At 43.7% G+C, this 22,766-nt stretch overlaps 2 long non-coding RNA genes across 2 annotated transcripts; both read left to right on the plus strand.

Moving 5' to 3' along the window:
* The first annotated feature begins 7,976 nt into the window (after nt 1-7,976).
* Nucleotides 7,977-14,026, plus strand: LOC309331665. The gene is made up of 2 exons (XR_014151940.1): nt 7,977-8,087; nt 13,494-14,026. It is a non-coding gene; the product is annotated as an uncharacterized lncRNA (long non-coding RNA).
* A 3,196-nt stretch (nt 14,027-17,222) lies between these two features.
* LOC309331290 lies at nt 17,223-22,275 on the plus strand. The gene is made up of 3 exons (XR_014151778.1): nt 17,223-17,565; nt 20,741-20,860; nt 22,092-22,275. It is a non-coding gene; the product is annotated as an uncharacterized lncRNA (long non-coding RNA).
* Nucleotides 22,276-22,766: the final 491 nt, after the last annotated feature.

Here is a 22,766-nt window from a genome sequence, read left to right on the forward strand (position 1 = left end):
TGTAATGTTAAGTTGCTTTGAGACTTTCTTTTGGTATAAAGCAACTAAGAATTTTTGTTTTTAATGTTTTATAGTTTTTTGATTGCTTTAAAATGCTTTTAATTGTTTTTAGTGTTTTTAAAAACACATTTAACTATTTTTTCACTGATGTGCTTGCCTCCAAGATGTAAATAATAATAATAATAATAATAATAATAATAATAATAATAATAATAATATTGTCACTGATGAAAAATGAAGGTAAAGTTAAATTATTTTGTTGAAAGTTAGCTCATATTTGATATTGTATTAATGATGGCATATCTCAATTGCAGCCTTGCACCAGTTTATTTGTAATTCCTCAGGGAATCCTGGTGTGCAGAAATCTTTAAAGAGTCATTTATTCAATAAATTGTAATTCACGGGATTATTGGTGGGGGGGGGGGGAGCCAGGATTGTTAACCTGATTTTCCAAAAAAAGGAGAAAAGGTACATAGTATAGCTCTGCTCTGAGTCTGACGGAAATTAAAGGGCCCAGATTTTGTAAAAAAAAATATATGTGCTGGTTTGCAATAGGAACTAACAAAATGCAGTGGCTTGAGGAAATGATCTACTTAAAAAATCAGCTTCTGTGTAATAATACCTGGAGATGGGAAATAAATAATAAAGCATCATATCCAAACTATTGACCAGGTCAGAGATGGGGACCAGACTAGGAGGCTAAACCTCTGCACAGGGTGGGCTGAAGGGCAAACCTTCACTGATATTAGAGTTGGCTTATTAGCACCAGAGTAATCACATTAAAGGGAAAAAAGAAAGATTTCTCATCCTGGGTGGGCCACAGAAACCCAAGGCATTTGTCTTTGTAGTTTCACAACACCCTGAGCTGCCAAAAAGCTGTCCTTGAATTCAATTGCACAGAGGTCAGAATGCCCCATTCTACCCAAGGACAATAGCATGCTCTGTAGCAAGGACTTGGAGATATTTTAAGAGAAATGTCTGGATGTAGGCAGTAACCCTATCCCAGCTAGCATTAGAATCTCATCAGGTTTTCTTGGCTGCAGAGGTAATTTTCTGACTTGGTGAGACAGCTTTGCTAATTCTCTAGGTTCTTAGTCTTCTTAAATCGTATTTGGAGTCTGTGAAATCTGTGAAAATGCAAAGTTGGAATTTCAGATTCAACCTAATAGAGGACTAGGAGTGGTGGATGAGGCCAGAGTCCAGTCTAGACCAGCATCCTCTTCTCGCAGTGACCAACCAGATGACCATGAGGCATGCCAAAGGAGGACCAGAATGCAAGGGTGCTTTCCCCATTTGTGACTTCCCACAGCTTCCCATACTGCCTCTGACAGTGGAGGTGGAATGTAGCCATCATGACTAGCAGCTGGCTAGTATTAGGCTAGCTTCACTCAAGATGAAGATGAAGGCCATTCATCAATAGGGGTCATGTTATCCTAGGTTAAGGTTACCAGATTTTTTTCAAAGAATTCGGGGACACTTTTTTTTTTTTGAAAAAAGAAAAAAAGTTATTAATTTTTAAAAATAAAATAAAATAAGTAATATCTTCTCTTCTGTGGTCTCCTCTGTTGTGCGGCCTTCCTCTGGGCCCTGGCCTGCCTTCTTGGGGCGCTAGCCACCATGGAGTAGGCTCGGGTTGGGCCTGGGCTTGGCCACATGTCCTTGCCCTCCCAGTGCTCTCCTACCTCTCCTCCTCAGTGGCAGCGGCGGCACAAAAGGTCAGGGCTCCCCTCTTTTTTCTCCATCCTCTTTCTCTCTCCTCCTTCCCCTTCTCCTCTCCTCCTTCTCTCTGCATCAGCTCCAGGGGTTTTACTGGCCCCGGAGCACCGCTGGGCCATCAGCCGGGTGGCCAGGTGCTCTCACTCCCGGCTCGATTTGGGTCACGGGGGTTGGTGGTCAGCAGTTGACACGCCAGGCGTCCCCAGTTCCCTCTCAGCAGTGGCAGCAGCAGTGGCAGTCTCAGCAGCCCAGAGCCAGCCTGGTAGCGCAGTTGGCTCTTGGCTGGCTTCAGGAGCTGCTCACTGTCATGGCGCCCGCCATTTTGCCTCACCGGAAGTCCCCATATGATGTGTCTTGTGCCGTTGAACCAATCACACATTTATTCCCTACTAATAAATCTACAACACTTAAAATATAAACCCAGGGACATTAAATGAGATCCGGGGACATTTCGGGGATGGGTTTTGTCCGGGGACAGATTTGTAAATCCGGGGACTGTCCCCAGGAAACGGGGATGTCTGGTAACCATATCCTAGGTCCCATGTGGATGTTGACTTTTAAAAATCATGGCAGTCCTGTGGCCTTTTGTATATGCTGTTTGGAATTGGGTTGTGTGAGTACAACAAACAACTCTTGGTTGGTGACGCTGCCATTAATGACAAATGTTACAACCCCTCCCTGTGTCATGTTGTGATGTGAGATGTTGCTGAAGTTCTCCAGCTATGGGATTTGCAAAACCTGCTTCAAGTGACAGGGGAGCTCTGCAAGCCATTAAATTCTTCTCCAGCTCAAATTAACATCTGAACTGGGGAAGAAAGGACCACAAGGGTCATCCAGTCCAACCCCTTGCAATGCAGGAATATTTTGCCCAAATGGAGCTCAAACTCACAACCCTGAGATTAAGAGTCCTCACATTGTGCTGACTGGTCTCCCAGAGACAACTGGTTGCTCACTGTGGGAAATGGGACATTGGTCTAGAGGTCTTTGATTTTATCCAGCAGGGCCCTTCTTGTGTTCTTTCATATTCAGAAAGTCCATAGAATATTCTTGTCTGGGGTCTCAGGCCAGATGTTATGGGTATTGCAGAAGCTTTTCTTGCAGCACAAGAACTCTGTTTTACGGAAGCGGAGGTTGTTAACAACTGTATAGCAGGTGGAACCGCAGCCTCGCTGAATCTTCACGACCACCGGTCCTAAGGAAGGAGTCAGAGAGAGAAGCAGTTGTGAGGCATGCAAAGTCACTAAGCCCTCAAGTGGAAGAAGCTGGCAGTGCACACTTCCAAGAGATGCACTGCTGTGAAGGCGCCTGGTGTTTCACGCTGGGGATGGAGCAGCAACATTTGGTTAATGGTCACTGTTACTTCCCCCAAATTATGAGGCTTGGGACATGTGTGCTTCCTCACCAGCCACCTTCAGTAAGAAAGAGTTTTATGTCACCCTGAGCAGAAGTCTCAATGGGATGACCGTGTATTTATTTTTGGTGGATTCCAAAATAAACTTGAAATGATCCTTCGGGGAGATCTGTACTTGAGGCAATTCTGCTTAGCAATGAGAATTCTCCCCAGATTTCTTTAGCTGGGCATGTCTGGGGGAGGAAAAATTCAGTGTCCGCCAGTGTCTGTGGGAGTCTGTGAGCTTATCTCTCTGGCCAGATGGCTGCAGGGAGCAGAAAGGAATGAAATCTCTGTATATAATTCTGTTTTATTTTATGCCTCCCTCAAGACAAATGGTACTTCCCACCTCCATGGAAGCATTAATCACTCACTGGACCCACCCAGTCAACCTGCTATGGCTACCTCCAAGAAGCTCAAATGGGCAAGGGTCAAGGTGATCAGCCACACTTCTTCCAACAGCTCGTCCACAACAATATAAACTGACCTAGCATAGATGAAACAGACTTTGCTCTAGACACCTACTTGCTCTAGCTATGGCATCTAACACTGTCCAAATCTGAGTGATTTTGTCCCCAAAGAGCCTGGCAAAGTGGTTACATCAGGCCTCCTAGAGTGTCAGAGGAACCTTCTCTTGGCCAGCTGAGAAAAGCCCATTCACCACTCAGAAAAGCTCTGTTGAACATCTACTTGCAGACACAATGGTAGCAGAGAAGTAAGGTTTCTTCTCCTTTGCCACCTCCACCACCATGTGGTAGGCACAGTGGTGCCACCTCGGTTAGGTTTGGACCTAGTCTTGCACCATCTACCCTCTAACCTCCAATCCCCTTGCTTCGTTGCATGCAGGTCACTAGAATACCAAGGTGATCTACATGTTCCACAGTAACAGCAAAGCTGCTCAGGGGTGATCGAGTCAGGGGCTCTTGGCATCTCACCATCCCACAGTGAGGCAAGAGCCAGCCATGCCAGCCAGGAAATCCATCAGAGGAATCCATTCAAGAATCCATCAGATCCCATCAGTCTCTGAGGGTAGACCAACTCAATGGGTCCCCCATTCTTGCCGACTGCTGTAGCTACATTCACTCCATCCATCCCTGATAATGGACTCACAACGAGCCTCCCAATCAAAAGAGTATTACCAGTCTGCTTTGTGTCAAAGACCAGGTTGAGGGTATGCCCCACCACATGTGCTGGATAATTGAGGTACTGAGACAGCCCTATGGTTGTCATGGGGGCTACGAAGTCCTGAGCCAGTTCATCTGAGGCAGCCTCGGCTTGGATTTTGAGGTCCCCCAACAACATGTGTGAGGGTTCTCCAACACCATATTTGAGACCACCTCTGCCAACTTGGTCAGGTAGGTTACAGAGGAGCAGGGCAGGTCGTGCACTAAAAGAATCCTTATTCTGTCTCTCTAGCCCAGCACCACAAACAATCTCCTGAAGCCAGACATGAGTAGATTGATCCCTTGATCAGAAAGATGGAATTTTTATGGGGAACTGCAACTCCCTCTCCCCACCCCTCTAACCTGGAAGGGTGCTGCATATCTGTGCAAACATGCATCTGCTAGTGCAAAGTGTGCATATATTGGTGAAAATAAAATACATTCTATTAGGGGAAATTGCTTTGCAAAAAGAGTGTATATTCACCAGAACTGTATGCAAAAATGTGTTATTGTGGGAAATTGTTTTGATGGGGATTTAAAAGAATTCAGAAATTGATGGGGAAATGTTAAGAAGTAAAATACAGAAAAATATTCCACTAACCTACTCAGAGTAGACCCGTTGAAATGAATGGGCCCAAGGTGGCCATGTCTCTTAACTTCAGAGGGTCTGCTCTGAGCAGGACTAACATGGGATGCAACCCTAAAACTGGGAAAATGAGAAACTGCAATTGAGAGATTCACCCCTCCTTAGTATCAGGATAAATCTCTGTTCTGACCAGCATTAGAGCAACCAACTGCATGGCGGGTCTTTCATGGAACCTCCAACCTCACCTCTTAAGACTCACCTAGAGAAACTCTCCGAGTGAAGCAGCTTTCTGTAATGCCCCCAGAACAGATGTATGATTTATGGAAACAGGTGTTGTCCTTCTTCACATTGTCACAGACATGGCATTTGATAGCTTCATCTGTGTAAAGCAGCACAGGGAAGGGGAATCAAGAGAAGCAACAAGGATTCTGCAGAAAATAGAAAGCATCTCCTTAAGGACTCATCTATGTCATGTCAGGGGATCTGTACGGCAGGTGCATCAGAAGCAGTTTCCAGGACTGAGATGAAACCTCATATTGACTGAAGCCCTGTGCGCACTTATTGTGTCTGCAGACTGCCACTATTTTGTGGGAGGGATTCGAGGGTCCTTACTTTGTCTTCTGGAGCTAACCGTTCCACAGCTACCATTTCTTCAAGATGCTTTTTATCCTCAGCCTGCCATTGTATCAACAGAAAAGTTTCTTGAGCAGCAGCAGGAGGAGGAGGAGAAGGACTTTGGGTTTTCTGCTGACAATTTACCTAGTTCAAAGCAAAGCAGAAAGAAGAGCCCCAGAGTCATAGACCTGTATGCCTTTGTGCTCATCCTGAAAAGTTAGGTTGGAGAAGGAAAGCAATCTGATGACTACAGGCAGCAAGCACCTCCTACGCTAGAGGATGGGAAAGGCAGGCAGGATTTATTCCCAGGCCACAGTTGGGAGTTTGACTGAAATCTTATTGAAGATAGAAGAGATAGGCACCTTCATGCATTTGGCAGATCTAGCAAACACCTGCAGGAGAAATGAAATGTGTGGGTCCCTCTGCGAATGTTCAACCTTTTGAAGGGGGAACAAAGTGATCCATTTATTCATCATCTAAGAATTACATTTTCTGTTTCTTCCTCTGCCAGTTTGGATTAAAAGTGATATCATCTTTCCATATGAACCTACCCAGACTTTGAGATCATCTTCTGAGGCCCTCCTTCGTGTGCCTCTTCCTCGAGAGGTCCAGAGGGTGGCAACATGAGAACAGGGCCTTCTCTGCAGTAGCCCCCCGCCTGTGGAGTGCTCTCCCCAGGGAAGTTCACCTGGCACCTTCATTATACACCTTTAGGCGCCAGGCAAAAACATTCCTTTTTAACCAGGTCTTTGGTTGATTTGATTGACATCCTATGCTCTTTTAAAATGTGGCTGTGTTTTTTCAGGGGGATGTTATTAGGTTGTTGTTTTTATTCTGATTATATATATTGTGGTTTTATATTTTGATTTTGTTCTGTGAACCGCCCTGAGACCTCTGGGTATAGGGCGGTAAAGAAATAATAATAATAATAATAATAATAATAATAATAATAATAATATACAAAGTACCCGAAGCAAAAAGATCCCGTGCAATGAAGGGAGAAAGACCACCAGTTATGCAACATTTTTGGACTGAAAACAACAACAACAGTTAACTGGCATTCACTGGATTGATTTCTGTTCCGGACTTGAGAGACAGAAAATGAACACTGGCAATTTGCACTTCTGTTTGTTGTTGTTTTCGCTGGAATTCTCGGGCATCCATACAACAGTTGGTTGCAGTACAATGCAGCACCTTGAGATGAGCTCTGTGGGGTTTAATTCTGAATGAACATTGACAGAATCAAGCTGTGAGTCATATATGCTTAAAACTTTATAACACAAGCAGACGCCTCTCCAAATCCCTACAGTGCCATTGTCAAGGGGAGAAGAACTGAGCCATCACATAAATTTTGAGACTCAGGCAGGATAAGGCTAAGATTTAGCATCCCCACCACCACCCCTTTCTCCCTTGCTGAAATGGCTGTTTTCTGCAAATTGCCTTTTGTATTTCTTGGCAATGTTCTTTCCTTATCCAATAAGTTCATGGTTTCATAGACTCAATAATGCTTGATCTTAACAAAATCCTACCAGACCACTTCTGCATTTATCTGGATTACAGCTGTTTTTATTCCTGCATTGTAGGGGGTTGTAGAAGACCCTTGGGGTCCCTTCCAACTCTACAATTCTATGATTCTAAGGGGGGATAGATCACTGCAGATGGTGACAGCAGTCATGAAATTAAAAGACGCCTGCTCCTTGGGAGAAAGGCGATGGCAAACCTAGACAGCGTCTTAAAAAGCAGAGACATCACCTTGTCAACAAAGGTCCGTATAGTTAAAGCCATGGTTTTCCCAGTAGTGATGTATGGAAGTGAGAGCTGGACCATCAAGAAGGCTGATCGCCGAAGAATTGATGCTTTTGAATTATGGTGCTGGAGGAGATTCTTGAGAGTCCCATGGACTGCAAGAAGATCAAACCTATCCATTCTTAAGGAAATCAGCCCTGAGTGCGCACTGGAAGGACAGATTGTGAAGCTGAGGCTCCAATACTTTGGCCACCTCATGAGAAGAGAAGACTCCCTGGAAAAGACCCTGATGTTGGGAAAGATGGAGGGCACAAGGAGAAGGGGACAACAGAGGACGAGAAGGTTGGACAGTGTTCTTGAAGCTACAAACATGAGCCTGACCAAACTGCGGGAGGCAGTGGAAGACAGGAGTGCCTGGCGTGCTCTGGTCCATGGGGTCACGAAGAGTCGGGCACGACTAAACGACTAAACAACAACAACAAAAGGGGGAATAGGTTCTAAATATCTGGAATTCTTCTGGTTTTAGAAATCACAGCATGCTACTTGTAAGTGAATATTTTACCACCATTTCGAGTTACAGATTATTCCTACCAAGGGCATGAGATATGAGGGGCCTTGTGTTTCAGGAATGAATTTGCACATTGATATTTTTAATAGATTACTGCTTAAGATCCAATATATAAACCCACCTCCATTCATCCTACAATCCAGTTTATAACCTTGACCATAAATAGCACTTCATTCTTTGGCTGACTTTAGGATTCTCTGTTATTGCTGCAACTTCGTCCCACATTTTGAATCAGTGGAATGAAGATATTGTACAAGATGCCAGCTGTCAGTTTCTTAGTTGCTCTCTGCTTGGAGACCATTGGTAAGTCTTTGTCTGCTCAGTCCAAATGAGGTGTCATTGCCACTAAAACCACAAGGCTGTGCAAATCTTTTTGAGAAAAAGTCTCAGTGAGTTCAGTAGGACTTAGTTCTGAGTAAGCACCCTTAGGATTAAGCTGTGAATCTTTCACAAAGATCTTTCAGTGAAAGTTGAAGTCATAAGCTATGGGAACATTTTTCAGAGTGATCATAGCTGTGGTGTGAACCCAGCTTTGCAACTTGCCATATACACATATGCAGGCAAGCAGATAGGCAAGAATGCAAAGTCCAATTCACCATACACTCAAAAATCAAGGGGGAAAATGATTGGAAAGCAAAAGGTCACTTGCAACACACAAACACGAGAGAGAGAGAGAGAGAGAGAGAGAGAGAGAGAGAGAGAGAGAGAGAGAGAGATTCACTATAAACAGATTATTGTTCCTTTTTGAAAATATTTTTTATTAATTTTCAATTACAAAAATCTAATATATGCCACATTGTATCCATAACAAACAGATTCTTGTTCCCAAAGGTATTCTGTTGAGCCAGTTCTAAAGGTCATAGCTCCTTGTTTTAGAATTCCAATGTAAAGGCATCTTTTCCACCCTTGATAGGAAAAACTACGTTTGTGATGGCTGTTCTGTAACAGCAAGGAGCACAAACTATGCTTTCTCTTGCACCTGGCATTGAAATGCAGGCAGTTCTGCACAGCTTCTCCTGCCTTCTTGCAATTCCCAACAAGCCAGGTTTAGAGCAGCCACTTTCAAAGCCTATTCCTAGGCAGGTCTGTTGGCCACTAGCCATTCTTCCACAGGTTCCTGCCAGAAGCCCCAGAAAGGAGATCCCACACTGGGACTGAAATAGAACAGCTGGTACAATTGCTTCACTGCCCCACTAACAGAAGAGGAAGTGAATGGGGTTATATAGTCACCCCCTTTTAGGAGACCCAATAAGAGGAACAAGCTTATATTCTCTTAGTGGGGGTGGGGATGTCTGCCCCCCGGCCTAACTGGACATGCCATGAGTCCCAATTTCTCCCCTGGGACCATTTACCCCAAACTGCTGTGGTCTAAACTACTGAGCCTCTTGGGCTTGGTGATCAGAAGGTCAGCGGTTTGAATCCCCACAACGGGGTGAGCTCCCATTGCTTGGTCCTAGCTCCTGCCAACCTAGCAGTTCGAAAGCATGCCAAAAAGTGCAAGTAGATAAATAGGTACTGCTCCGGCAGGAAGGTAGACAGTGTTTCCGTGCACTCTAGTTTCCGTCACGGTGTTCCGTTGCACCAGAAGCAGCTTAGTCATGTTGGCCACATGACCTGGAAAAACTGTCTGTGGACAAACACCGGCTCCCTTGGCTTGTAAAGCGAGATGAGCACCACAACCCCAGAGTCATCTGTGACTGGACTTAACTGTCAGGGTTCCTTTACCTTTACCTTTTTTACACCCCCCCTGCCCCACACTTGATGTGATATGTGACATCAGGTGCTGGTCAGGTAGCAATGTGGCTGCCAATGTGCAATGCAGGGGGGCTTGAAGCATGCTCCTGATTGTGCACTGGCAATCAGCTGATTGGCACTGGCTTTCAGCATAAAAGGATCAGCTGCAATACTGATCCCAGCAGAAAAGCAGAGCTGAACATTAGCAGTCACTTCAAGCTCTGTTTGGCTAGGCAATTTTTGTTCACCTCTTGATATGGGCCCCCAAGGGTAGGGAAACTCGGGATCTGTCTTGCCAGCCGGGTCCTGTTCCCCACCCCTGTCTTAGTACTAAATGAACAAGAGACTAGGCCTAATTGGGCTAGGTTTGCCCCCTCACTGTGGTGTTCAGTGATCATGTCCCACAGCAGTGGATGAAGGAACTCTGTGTTAAGAGCTTCAGTGTGTGAAGGAAGACTCGGGTCTATTCAGGTTCCCCTCTCTTGTAGGAGAACTCTAGTTGTGTGGACATGTATTGGTCACATCCAGAGATTATTTTTTTCCCAGTCAGAACTTTCAGGTGGGTGCCATTGCCATTCTAAAAGAATGAGGGAGGTGTTTCATGGTGAGTTCCGGCACCTCTTTTTCTAGAAAAATGGCACTGATGACATCACATTGCATGCTGCCTGAAAAGGTGGTTGGTGGGACTGCATAGTTAATCAGTGTATTGAATTCCCCCCCCCCCCCAGAGATAAAAGCGAATAGCAGAGATATCTGGTGTCACGGCTGTGAGGATGTACAACCGGACAATCAATGCGCAAAACACAAATTCACCTGTATTGTTGAAAGCGCTGGGTATTGTTACAACAGAATGGTGAGCTACGGTGAGTCTTAAAGGGAAAATGGGATGGGGAGTTGGATTTTATATATATATATTAAATTTTATATTAAATTTTCCAGCATACATTTATAGTATCCAATCTAAATTTATCACATATTTTCTCTTTTAGACTTCCTTCAACCTCTCTGACAATCATCCATTATTCAAATTTTTAAATACGCATTTCCTAATTTTATATTGCATTTTATAAATCTTCACACACTTAGTTTTCATCAATACAATAGTCCTCTATCATTTACAGAACTTCTTGAAATCCCACTAGCGTTATTTGCTCATCACATACACATTTCAGATAGTCTGAAAATTTTCCCCAGTCTTCAATGAACTTTTGATCTCGTATATATCTGATCTTTGCTGTTAGTTCGTCCAGTTCAGCATACTCCATCAGTTTCATTCTCCATTCTTCGAGCGTCGGCAGTTGTTCCTGTTTCCATTTTTGGGCCAATAATATTCTTGCTGCTGTTACTGCATATTGGAAAAGTTTACAGTCCATTCGATTTATTTCATTTCCTACTATTCCTAGAAGAAAAGCCTCTGGTTTCTTAACAAACGTATATTTCAACATCTTTTTCATCTCATTATATATCATTTCCCAGAAGCCCTTCACCTTCTTACAATTCCACCACATATGATAAAATTTTTGTAAAAATCAGTCTTTTTTCCATTTGGTGCATAGATCCCGACAATTATTATTTTTTCGCCTTGCCACTTGACCTGGACTGCAATTATTCTTCCTTCTTCATCTTTAAAGATTTGCTGAGTTTCAATTTTATTTCTTATGTACAATACAACCCCTCTCTTTTTGTTTTTATCTGACGATATAAATTCATTTCCTAATCTTTTATTGATCAAAACTCTTTTATTTCTTCTTGCCATATGTGTTTCTTGTAAACATATAATGTCCAAATTTTCATTTTTTAAATATTGTCCAATTTTATTTCGTTTTTTTCTATCATTCATCCCATTAATGTTCCAATTCCATAATTTCAGCGCCAAAGGGAAAATGGGATGGGGAGTTGGATTTGACTGGCAAGCCAGATTATTATCTCCCACAGCCATTGCAGACCAGGTTTTGACAGGTGAACAGAGTTATCCTACTTTCAGTCACCTGATGCCCAGTGAAGGCTGGCCTATTAGGGCCAAGGAGACACTGCCCCACCAAACTCAGCCTGCCCTCAGCCAGCCCTCACTTGCCCTGCTGAAATCTACTCGGAGTCGAGTGTGGATTTCATGCTCTTTATTCAGCTCATAGTAGTGAGGAATGAAAGTTTCCCCAAAATATCTGCTTTATATACATTATTTACACAATGGGTCGCATGTGATTGGCTAATTCTGTGGATTCTCCTGTAGGCCAATCAGGTAGCGGATTCACTTCCACCTGGAGCTGGATTGGGTGGCTCCTGCGGACCAGTCATACTGCTGCATTGTTCTAGGACCAATCAGACTGCTGCATTCTGAATCCTATTGTTCTAGGACCAATCAGACTGCTGCTTTTTTGGATCAACTCAGTACATAACACCTGCCTTCTTAATTACAACCAGTCCAGAGGGTGAAACTGGGGGGTCAGCTTCCTCCTCCTGGATCTCAATGAGGAGGAGGATTGAGGGGGGAGGACACTTGAATTGGCTCTCTTCCATGAACTCTGGTTTCACTTACTGTCAGAGCTCCCTGCTTGCTGCCCCACCACCCCCAAAGAGCACCAACCACCACAGACCAGAAGAAAAGGGAAAGGCACAGATAGCTAGATAAACTAGAGCAGAAGTAGACAACCTAAGGCCCGGGGGCTGGATACAGCCCAATCGCCTTCTAAGGCCCAGGAATCAGTGTGTTTTTACATGAGTAGAATGTGCCCTTTTATTTAAAATGCATTTCTGGGTTATTTGTGGGGCCTGCCTGGTGTTTTTACATGAGTAGAATGTGTGCTTTTATCTAAAATGCATCTATGGGTTATTTGTGGGGCATAAGAATTCATTTATCCCCCCCCCAAAAAAAAATATAGTCTCGTCCACCACATGGTCTGAGGGATGGTGGACCAGTCCACAGCTGAAAAAGGTTGCTGACCCCTGAACTAGAGCCATGTCTTTATTTGATGTCAACAAACTGGGATCTGTAGTCATTCCCCATTGCAGAAACTAAAGTTTGGTCTGCCTATCATTGGCTCTGTGTTCACCTACTGTTGGCCTGTCTGCTTTTGATGGGCACTAGCCACAAATGCTGATGTCACAATGACACCAGTTGACCTTTTTTTGCCCACATGACTACAAAGATAGTGCTTTGCATGGGGCACCTAAAGACCCAACAATCAGCTGGCAGCCGAATCTCACCAAGCCTCTTTGAAAGCATTGTTGGAACTTCAGAAGCCCCTTTCAAAGTGCTGACTTGTGGAGCACTTTGTTGTGGATTCACCCTTGCTGAACGCCATATGTGCCGAGTTAATCCTGTGCGGAATGCCCGCACTGCAACTTTGAGGCCAGATTAGATGTGTGACAGCAGCAAACCTGGGTGTCCTAATCAGGCGACTCCTGAATTCCTGTAAAGGGGGATGCAAAGTGAATTAAAGCAATTGGAGAAGTGTTTGTTTTTGAACCTCCTCACATATTAGCGGTAGCAGTTGTATTTAGGAAAGCATAATTACATTTTTTAATTTTTTTAAAAGAATATTTATTCGTATTTCAAAAATAGTACAAAGACAAAAAAAGAACAAAAAAGAACAAAAATACAAAAACTACATTTTTGCATTTACAGATAGGTAGCCGTGTTGGTCTGCCATAGTCAAAACAAAATAAAAAAATTCCTTCCAGTAGCACCTTAAAGACCAACTAAGTTAGTTCTTGGTATGAGCTTTCGTGTGCATGCCTTAGATGTGTGACAGCAGCAGGTATCTGAAGAAGTGTGCATGCACACGAAAGCTCATACCAAGAACTAACTTAGTTGGTCTTTAAGGTGCTACTGGAAGGAATTTTTTTATTACATTTTTGCATGCCTGTCCAAATAGAGTTTTCTCACATTCGGGAATGTTTGAAATATTTCCACCACAAATTCGTTGCCACCCAAGGCTGACTCTTCTCTATTTTTGTCTCTTTTCATGGGCACAGATGATGTAACGCTGTTCGTGGACCGAGGTTGCGTTGGTAATTGTATTCATCTACGACGAGATGCGCACTATAGGAATCTTACCTGGTGCTGTCGAACTAATTTCTGCAATGCGGAAAATATCTGGCCCCATGATGTCCCATCAGAGCTAATAATAACATAACATAGCATAACAATGGTTTGAGACGGGGATTCTGGGAGCTTGTGTAGCAATGTGCCCATTCTCTCCTCTACTCCCAATCACAACCCATCTTGCTTGCATTGCTTTGTCAACGGAATTACATGTTACATTTATGCCATTTTTAATCTGTGTTACTTTGTAAATGCTATATAATGTTTCCCTTTATCCCTTTATGTTTCCCTACATCATTCTTCAAAGTTCATAATATTTTCTCCTTCATCCATTTTCTGGATGAAGCAGTGTGTATCAATAAGCCAATGAATTCATTTCTACTGCAGCCTGATTAATGCATATAATTTCACAAGATTTATATACCACTTGATTGTAATAAAATATCAAAGCAGTTGGTCTTGATCAATAGTTATGCTATGCCCCCTGACTCACTGGGTTTCTAAAGTGCAATTTGAAAGACAGATTAGATCACCAACATCATTGTTAGATAAACCCACCAGAGTAGGAGAGGCATAGCTGTCAATGTTTCCCTTTTTTAAAGGGAAATTCCATTATTCCGAATAGGATTCCTCGCAAGAAAAGGGAAAAGTTGATACCTATGAGGAGAGGCCCACAAGGACACTTTGCCAAGGGCCTCCTAAAACCTGGAGATGCCCCTCATTGGCAATGACAGTCACAAAAATATATTGAACTAGGAACTCAGCTAGATCAGTAAAGAAAAATTGTTTTATATGTGATATATATGTGATATAACACTGTGACACCAGATGGCGCTGTGGACTCCCGTCTTTCCCTACCGGATTTTCCTGTATGAGGTTTGTAAAGGTAAAGGGACCCCTGATCATTAGCTCCAGTTGTGACCGACTCTGGGGTTGCGGCGCTCATCTCGCTTTATTGGCCGAGGGAGCCAGCGTACAGCTTCCGGGTCATGTGGCCAGCATGACTAAGCCACTTCTGGTGAACCAGAGCAGTGCACAGAAACGCCGTTTACCTTCCCGCCAGAGCGGTACCTATTTATCTACTTGCACTTTGATGTGCTTTCGAACTGCTAGGTTGGCAGGAGCTGGGACCGAGCAACAGGAGCTCACCCCGTCATGGGGATTCGAACCACCAACCTTCTGATCGGCAAGTCCTAGGCTCTGTGGTTTAACCCACACCACGTATGAGGTTTACAATGCATTTAACTGAAACACTTCTTTGGTGTGCCTAGATATTGTTTTAAAGAGAGTACTCACTTCATCTTTTTTGTACCATAGAGTCCCACACCAAAATCAAATGTTTGGCCAACTTCCTGTTACAGACCTTGAGTGATGGAAGAGAATCATGGGGCAACCTGACATAGCGTTTCACCTGCCTGATTATTAGGATGTTCCTCCCAGCATGGGACCTAAACCTTATTGTTTTCTTTGTGTTTGGTCAGAGCTCACTGCTATTGCTTACAGCAGCCAGGTAGAAGTAACTCATCATGTACCTGACACATGGTAGCTACTTTGAAAGAGTGGAACAATCCACTCATTTATCACTTCAGAAATTCTCTTGTTTGTAGGTACAAAAGCTATGTTTATAGGTCACGCCTGTTTGTGTTTTCAGGTCATCAGTCTCTTTACCATACATCTCAGGACAAAATAAGATGTCATGGGAGAGGGGAAATGGGGTTTCCAACCATACATTCACCCTAACATGGAGACTGGGAAATTTTCTCCACTGAAAATGCTGAAAATGCTGCAAGATACAGAGGGAAGATAATTTTGTTTGGTTTGCATTTTAAAGCAAACTAACCTACATTATACCTTCCATGGCGGGTGGCACTGCGGTCTAAACCACAAAGACTCTTGGGATTGCTGATCAGAAGGTCGGTGGTTCGAATCCATGCGATGGGGTGAGCTCCCGTTGCTCTTTCCCAGCTCCTGCAAACCTAGCAGTTCAAAAGCATACCAGTGCGAGTAGATAAATAGGTACACTGTGGGGGGAAGGTAAACAGCATTTCCGTGTGCTCTGGCTTCCGTCACAGTGTCCCATTGCACCAGAAGCAGTTTAGTCATGCTGGCCACATGGCCTGGAAAGGTGTCTGCAGACAAACACAAACTCCCTCAGCCTGAAGCAAGATGAGCACTGCGCCCCATAGATGCCTTGGACTGGACTTAACTGTCCAGGGGTCCTTTACCTTTACTTTTTTACCTTATACCTTCCACACTAATGCACAGATGAAGACATAGTTATCCTTTAGATTTCATACTTCTCTGAGTTGGTTACTTCCAGGTGCTACAGATTTTTCAACCTGTTTTTTAAATGTACATAAAAACATACCAGTCATGGCACCACAGCTTCCCTGGGTGCGGGAATCAGAGGGGAAGGGAGATCTAGCTAAAACAGGGTGTTCTTTCTCTGCTAGCCCACCCTTCCCATTAGTCTCTTTCTGCCACCAGGTGAAAAAGTTTATTTCCTACAGGATGCCCTTTACCAATCACCCATAAAACCAGAGCTCCCCCCCCCCCCCAGATGGGTGCCATTGCCATTATGAGAGAACAAGGGAGGTGTTCATGGTAAGTTCCGGCAACTCTTGTTCTAGAAAAATAGTAAAGGTAAAGGGACCCCTGACCATTAGGTCCAGTCGTGGCCGACTCTGGGGTTGCGGTGCTCATCTCGCTTTATTGGTCAAGGGAGCTGGAGTACAGCTTCCGGGTCATGTGGCCAGCATGACTAAGCCATTTCTGGCAAACCAGAGCAGTGCACGAAAATGCCGTTTACCTTCCCGCCGGAGCAGTACCTATTTACCTACTTGCACTTTGACATGCTTTCAAACTGCTAGGTTGGCAGGAGCAGGGACCAAGCAACGGGAGCTCACTCTGTCGCAGGGATTCGAACCGCCAGCCTTCTGATTGGCAAGTCCTAGGCTCTGTGGTTTAACCCACAGCACCACCCACATCCCTGTAGAAAAATAGCACTGCTTAAAACCTCATTTCTTCTCCTCCTTATTTCTCCTCCAGAACCCTGAAGATGGCCTAGACTTTGACTCTTGAGCATGGAGTGAAATATTAATGGAGATCACAAGTCATTGATGAAACAAAATCAACACCTTACTAATGGGATAAAAAAGTTGTTCTTAGAAACAAAAAGGTTTAAACATAAGACAGTTTACAAAGCACACAAGCAATTTCTCCTAATGGAGCAAAAGTACAGCCAAACAAACATAGATGTAAACATAATCCAGTTTTCCCTATCTAGCCACAGTTCCTAAAGCTAAAGACCTATATCAGATTTGATCTTTCTTATGCACTCCAGCTTGTTGGGTATCTCAGGATCCCTTTGTATCCTGGGATCACACCTTGATCTACACATCCCGTCACATCTTCTAATATTTTGGTATTTTTACTAATATATTCATTTTTATGCACTCATTTCCCTTAAACGTGCATTTTATAAACACTGGTGGGAGAGCTGCATTGCAAACTTTGGACAAGGACAAATTTCAAAGAATGGCTACATCTTGGTTCTCTTATTGCTCCAAATTTGCTGGTTTGGGCTTTGAATGTGAACTGAATGGAATTTCTTTCCCATTCCCTAATGGTCGGTGATAAAAACTCACAGTCCTAACCTCAACCACATGAAGACAGTAAGATTGTTTCAGGCATGACACCCACACCATTTTTCTTCAAGCACACGGCAAGCCTGCCAAATCTACACGAGTCTCTAACTGTTCTTCGCCCTCATAAAGCTCTTTTTAAAAAAAGAAAAGAAAACTCACCAGGGTCAAGGTTGTAAAATGAAGTCCTCCAGAATTTGCTTCCCATCACCCAGAGCAAAGAGGCTGCAATGTCTCACCGGTTGCTTTTATTTGACTTTGAGGTCCTCGGCTTCTGTTCCTTCCTTGGAAGAAAGAAACGAAAAGATGAGCAACGTTCTGGCAATAGGCTTCTTAGCCCTCCTCTACCTTCATGCTGGTAAGTCACAGAGTCAAGAAGAACAAAGCGCTGTAAAAGGGACCTGCTTGGACAAAAGCCATTGGGGAGAGCTGAGTTAACTCAGACCACCCAGTCTTGAGAACCCCAGTGTTTGTTGAAGCTGCTATAGCTTACTGCTGTAGTGGAGAATAATAGTAACAAATGCATCTCAAATAATATCAAATGATATCACCATTGTTTTAAACCATGATCTATGTTTTAGGCGATATCACCATTGATATCCTTGATTAATTTATGAGCAGAGGGCGATGTATAGGTTACAAATTTATTGTAATGTATGATGGTGGTCTTTGTCTTTGTTTTTGTTTTGCTTCGGTTCCTGTTTGTCTTTTGTAAGTTTTGGCGATTTTAAAATTGGAGGTTTAAGTATAATATGTTGGTATGGGAAACTGTCGTGTAATGGGCCAATGGCCGTAATAAAGATAAATCAATCAATCAATCAATCAATCATCTCAAATAATAGTGGAGAATCTTCTTTAGCAGTGGAGACTCCCTGCACAATTTCTTACCCTTTGCCATATGCTCAGCCTTTCTAAGTGCGAAGGCGCTCTTGCAAGTTGGGGGCTTGCATGGGGGAAAGGGGGGCATGCTTCTTTTAAGATGGTATGTTGACCATCAAAGATAAACACCCACTCTCTATTACACAGGGGTCTGAAAACATTAACGCCCTGGCTACATTTGAACACACTTTTCATAAGTGCCACCTTCATTTGGATACGTAACTGGACATTTGGATAGCCTATATTCCAAAGTCTGTTTCGGGACCCTAATCCAGCCCACCAGCCAGTTTAATCTGGCCCCTGTGGCAGTTTATTTCCTGAAGTAAAATCCTAAAAATACCTCAACAACTTTGGGGTAAAATCATAAAAAACTTCAATCCTAAAAAAAAGTCCAACAACCATTTTTTTGCTTGGCCCCTTGGTCGGCCCCCATGGCCCTTCACTTCATCAAATCTGGCCCTCTTTGAAAGAAGTTTGGACACCACTGGCCTATAATATATCAAGCTATATGTAAAAGCTAAGATTAATTATAGCAGGAGTGAGGAACCATTTTTATCCCAAGGCCCAAGTTTGCTCAGTAATAAAGTTTAATTTTATTTTTATCAGACCATGTTAAAATGTGTCGTGCAAAACTTAAATGTTTGCCTCCCCCTTCACCACAAAAAGCCCAGGTAGAGCATTTTAAACCAGCAGTTCTACACTTAAATGTAAAGAAAATTACTGTATTTTTCTCTCTATAAGATGTACCAGACCACAAGATGCACCTAGTTTTTGGAGTAGGAAAACAAGAAAAAAAAAAAATATTCTAAATCTCAGAAGCCAGAACAGCAAAAGGGATCGCTGCACAGTGAAAGCAGCAATCCCTCTTGCAGTTCTGGCTTCTGGGATAGCTGCCCAGCCTGCATTCGCTCCATAAGACACACACACATTTCCCCTTACTTTTTAGGAAGGAAAAACTGAGTCTTATAGAGCAAAAAATACGGTATATGGGACAGCTTGTAATTTCAACTGAAGCTTCCAGAATTCTCTCTTTCCTTCATCCCCCATTGGGGAAAAATAGATTCCCTCTGAAATCAAGTACCCAGGTCTGGCCCAAGACATGTTGGCACCAGAGATGAACCACAAAATGGTTCCCCCTCTCCGTCAGGGAAGACGGTGTGGTTGAAGGTCTACATCAGGAACAGGGGGCAGGGCAGAGAAAGATCTACACTGGGATGTGCTGCTCGTGTGGCTCCTGCTGCCTGAGCTTAGGCTATGTGCCTTGAGGCATGGTTTCTAAAAGTGAGAAAAGCAGGGACAAATGGGCACGGACATTTTCTCCCTAGCTTTTTCTAGTCAAAAGAGTTGCTTAGTTTTGCTTTTAAAAAAAACTGTTTCCCCTCCAAAGGTGGGGTCCATTGCTAGAGATTTTAGACTGGCTAAGCAGAGAAGGTGGACAGAAGGCTCTCAGTAATTGGAAATATATTGATGCTATTGATTCCCTCCTGTCACAGGAGAAAGACTGAACCATGGCTTTGAAGGGTTTTTGTGGGGGGGGGGGGTCAGAATCTTGGATAGCTCCACCCCACTTTGAGCATAAGAGAACTTCCCCTGATCTCTTGCTGAGTGCGTTGGCAGGTTTTGCCTTTCCCGTAGCAAAACGTCACAACTTTGGCGGTATCAGGCCTTGGGCGGAATCCTTTAGTCTATCTTCCTGAATGGGGGGGGCGTGCAGCGGTGACCCATGCCCCCTTCCTCTTTGAAGCGGCGATACAGGGTTCCCCGTTAAAGGGGTTTCTGAGGGGAGGCTTTGACCGTGCGCCGAGAGGTCATCATTGCTCTCTCCTGCGATGGCTGAACCATGGCTTTGAAGGTTTTTTTGTGGGGGGGGGGTCAGAATCTTGGATAGCTCCACCCCACTTTGTGCATAAAAGAACTTCTCCTGATCCCTTGTTGAGTGTGCTGCTTTTCAGGGAGCTGGGCATGTTTAGCCTGGAGAAGAGGAGGTGAAGGGGTGATATGATAGCCATGTTCAAATATATAAAAGGATGTCACATAGAGGAGGGAGAAAGGTTGTTTTCTGCTGCTCCAGAGAAGCGGACACGGAGCAATGGATCCAAACTACCAGAAAGAAGATTCCACCTAAACATTAGGAAGAACTTCCTGACAGTAAGAGCTGTTCGACAGTGGAATTTGCTGCCAAGGAGTGTGGTGGAGTCTCCTTCTTTGGAGGTCTTTAAGCAGAGGCTTGACAACCATATGTCAGGAGTGCTCTGATGGTGTTTCCTGCTTGGCAGGGGGTTGGACTCGAGGGCCCTTGTGGTCTCTTCCAACTCTATGATTCTATGATTCTATGATTCATGCAGCTATGGCTGTTGCCTGTTCTAGCTTGGGGAGCCATTTTCTTTCTTTCTTTCTTTCTTTCTTTCTTTCTTTCTTTCTTTCTTTCTTTCTTTCTTTCTTGTTTTCATTCATTTTCATGGTACAGAAAATATTTTTTTAGAAAACAATTGCTACAACAGTAAACCGCAAGTAACTTGTCCTGATAAAATTGCAGACTTTTTATCACGCCATGTGTTAACGTTTCATTTGATTACTCTAAGAGATGACAACACATTTTCCCATTCTTAGTAGCCACTCACTTAATATTTTCCCTTTCTCTTCCTCTGGCTCAGCTGGAGCTCCAAAGTGCCTGGAATGTAAAAAAGTTGCACAAGATAACACCTGTACGCATGAAGAAAAAACATGCTCAGCGAGATTGTGGAGATTCTGCTATTCCCGGCTGAAGGTTGAAGGTGAGTCCAGGAGACAATGATTACTTTTGGGATCCTGCGCACACAATGGAAAGAGAATTCTGCTGGAATAGTTATAATCCAGCTTGTTCTTAAAATACATTTTGCAAGATCTTGCTGCAGACAGGATTTGTTTCGGAGCCCCTTCGCATCCAGAAGCGAACGCAACCCGCTTCTGCGCATGCATGTGACCTCATTTTGACCGTCTGCGCATGCACAAGCTGTGAAACCCGGAAGTAACGTGCTCTGTTACTTCCAGGTCGCCACAGCGTGCAACCCAAAAATACTTCTCCCAAAGCTACTTCAACCCAAGGCATGGCTGTAATTGGTAAGAGTTCGTCCTCTGTAAATGGCTGAAGTTTGTTACAGGAGTGGGAGACACAAGTCTAGAAATGTCATATCACATGTCTATTGAATGTACCCAAAGGAAGCTCAGGAGGACCTTTCAGAGCTAACCTCCCCACTGTACTAACTGAGGCATTTCTGCTAATCCTGTTATAGTTATCATTAATGTAATTTATTTAGCTTGTTGTTGCTTACTATGAAACTCCACGTGACTGGGGTTTTTTGTTTTTTGCTTTAATCTTGCAAGTCTGTTGGGCCATTGTCTACCAGGAGACATCTCGGTCTATATATCTGAAGGAGTGTCTCCACCTCCGTCGTTCTACCCGGACACTGAGGTCCAGTGCCAAGGGCCTTCTGGCAGTTCCCTCACTGCGAGAAGCCAAGTTACAGGGAACCAGGCAGAGGGCCTTCTCGGTAGTGGCACCCGCCCTGTGGAACACCCTCCCATCAGATGTCAAGGAAATAAACAACTATATGACATATAGAAGGCAGCTGAAGGCAGCCCTGTTAAGGGAAGCTTTTAATGTTTGATGCATTACTGTATTTTAATATTTTGTTGGAAGCCCAGCCAGATGGGTGGGGTATAAATAATATATTATTATTATTATTATTATTATTATTATTATTATCTGGAATGCATGCAGTTCTCAGTTAGGGAAGAGGCAAGGGCAACTCAGCTCCAATATCAACCCAAAGCACCCATGGGCAGGGACCCAGCACCCTGGAATATCCCAAGGGTGTCGCTCACAATGGCAATGAATGTGTTAGACCCTTCCTAATCCTACTTGTGATTACATGGCAAGGGAGGAAAGGTTCTTTCGGGGGAAATACGCTTATCAAGTTGGGGTGTCCCATGGTACCTTTTTGTCTTTCTTTCTCTTTTATCCAGGAGGCACCTCAAGTGTGGATCGGGGATGCTCTGTGGTTTGTCGCAGCGTAAAGAATATGAAAAGTCAACGCGATGAGAAAATGATGTGTTGCGTGAGAAACCTTTGCAACACACACAACATGTGGCACAATAAATAAATAGTTCTGAGCAGAGAGATGAAGAATAAATCTTTATTGGGAATGAATTTATGTTTTTGACTGAATTTCCACAGTAGCAGACTTATGGATGCAAAGGTTGGGAACCTTTCTCAGCCTCAAGACCACTTTCCCTTCCGGGCATTATTCCAGGAGCCACAGATTCGTGGTGGGCAGGTCCTGAGAGAACAATTACTGTAAATTTTACCTTTGTGCAGTAGACTAAGCTCCATGCATACACACACACACACACACACACACACACACACACCATCCTCCTTTCAGACAAGCAAGAGGCCATTATCAGAGTTTCAAGGAACATTCCAGTCAGGCAAAAACACTCATGGAAATTGATGAGGTGTGTGGCTTGGAGAAAGTTTTGAGGGTCAAGCACAGCGGTTCCCCAGGTCTGAAGTTCCCCCAATGCTATGTTCACACATGGCTCTTAACAGCACATGCACAATGAGAACCGGTGAAATTTGATGCACGATGATTCACTGAAGTAGAAGGTAGAATAGAATAGAATAGAATAGAATAGAAT

Source organism: Podarcis erhardii, assembly GCF_964252035.2.
Source record: "Podarcis erhardii genome assembly, chromosome: 16".
Taxonomy (NCBI): Eukaryota; Metazoa; Chordata; class Lepidosauria; order Squamata; family Lacertidae; genus Podarcis; species Podarcis erhardii.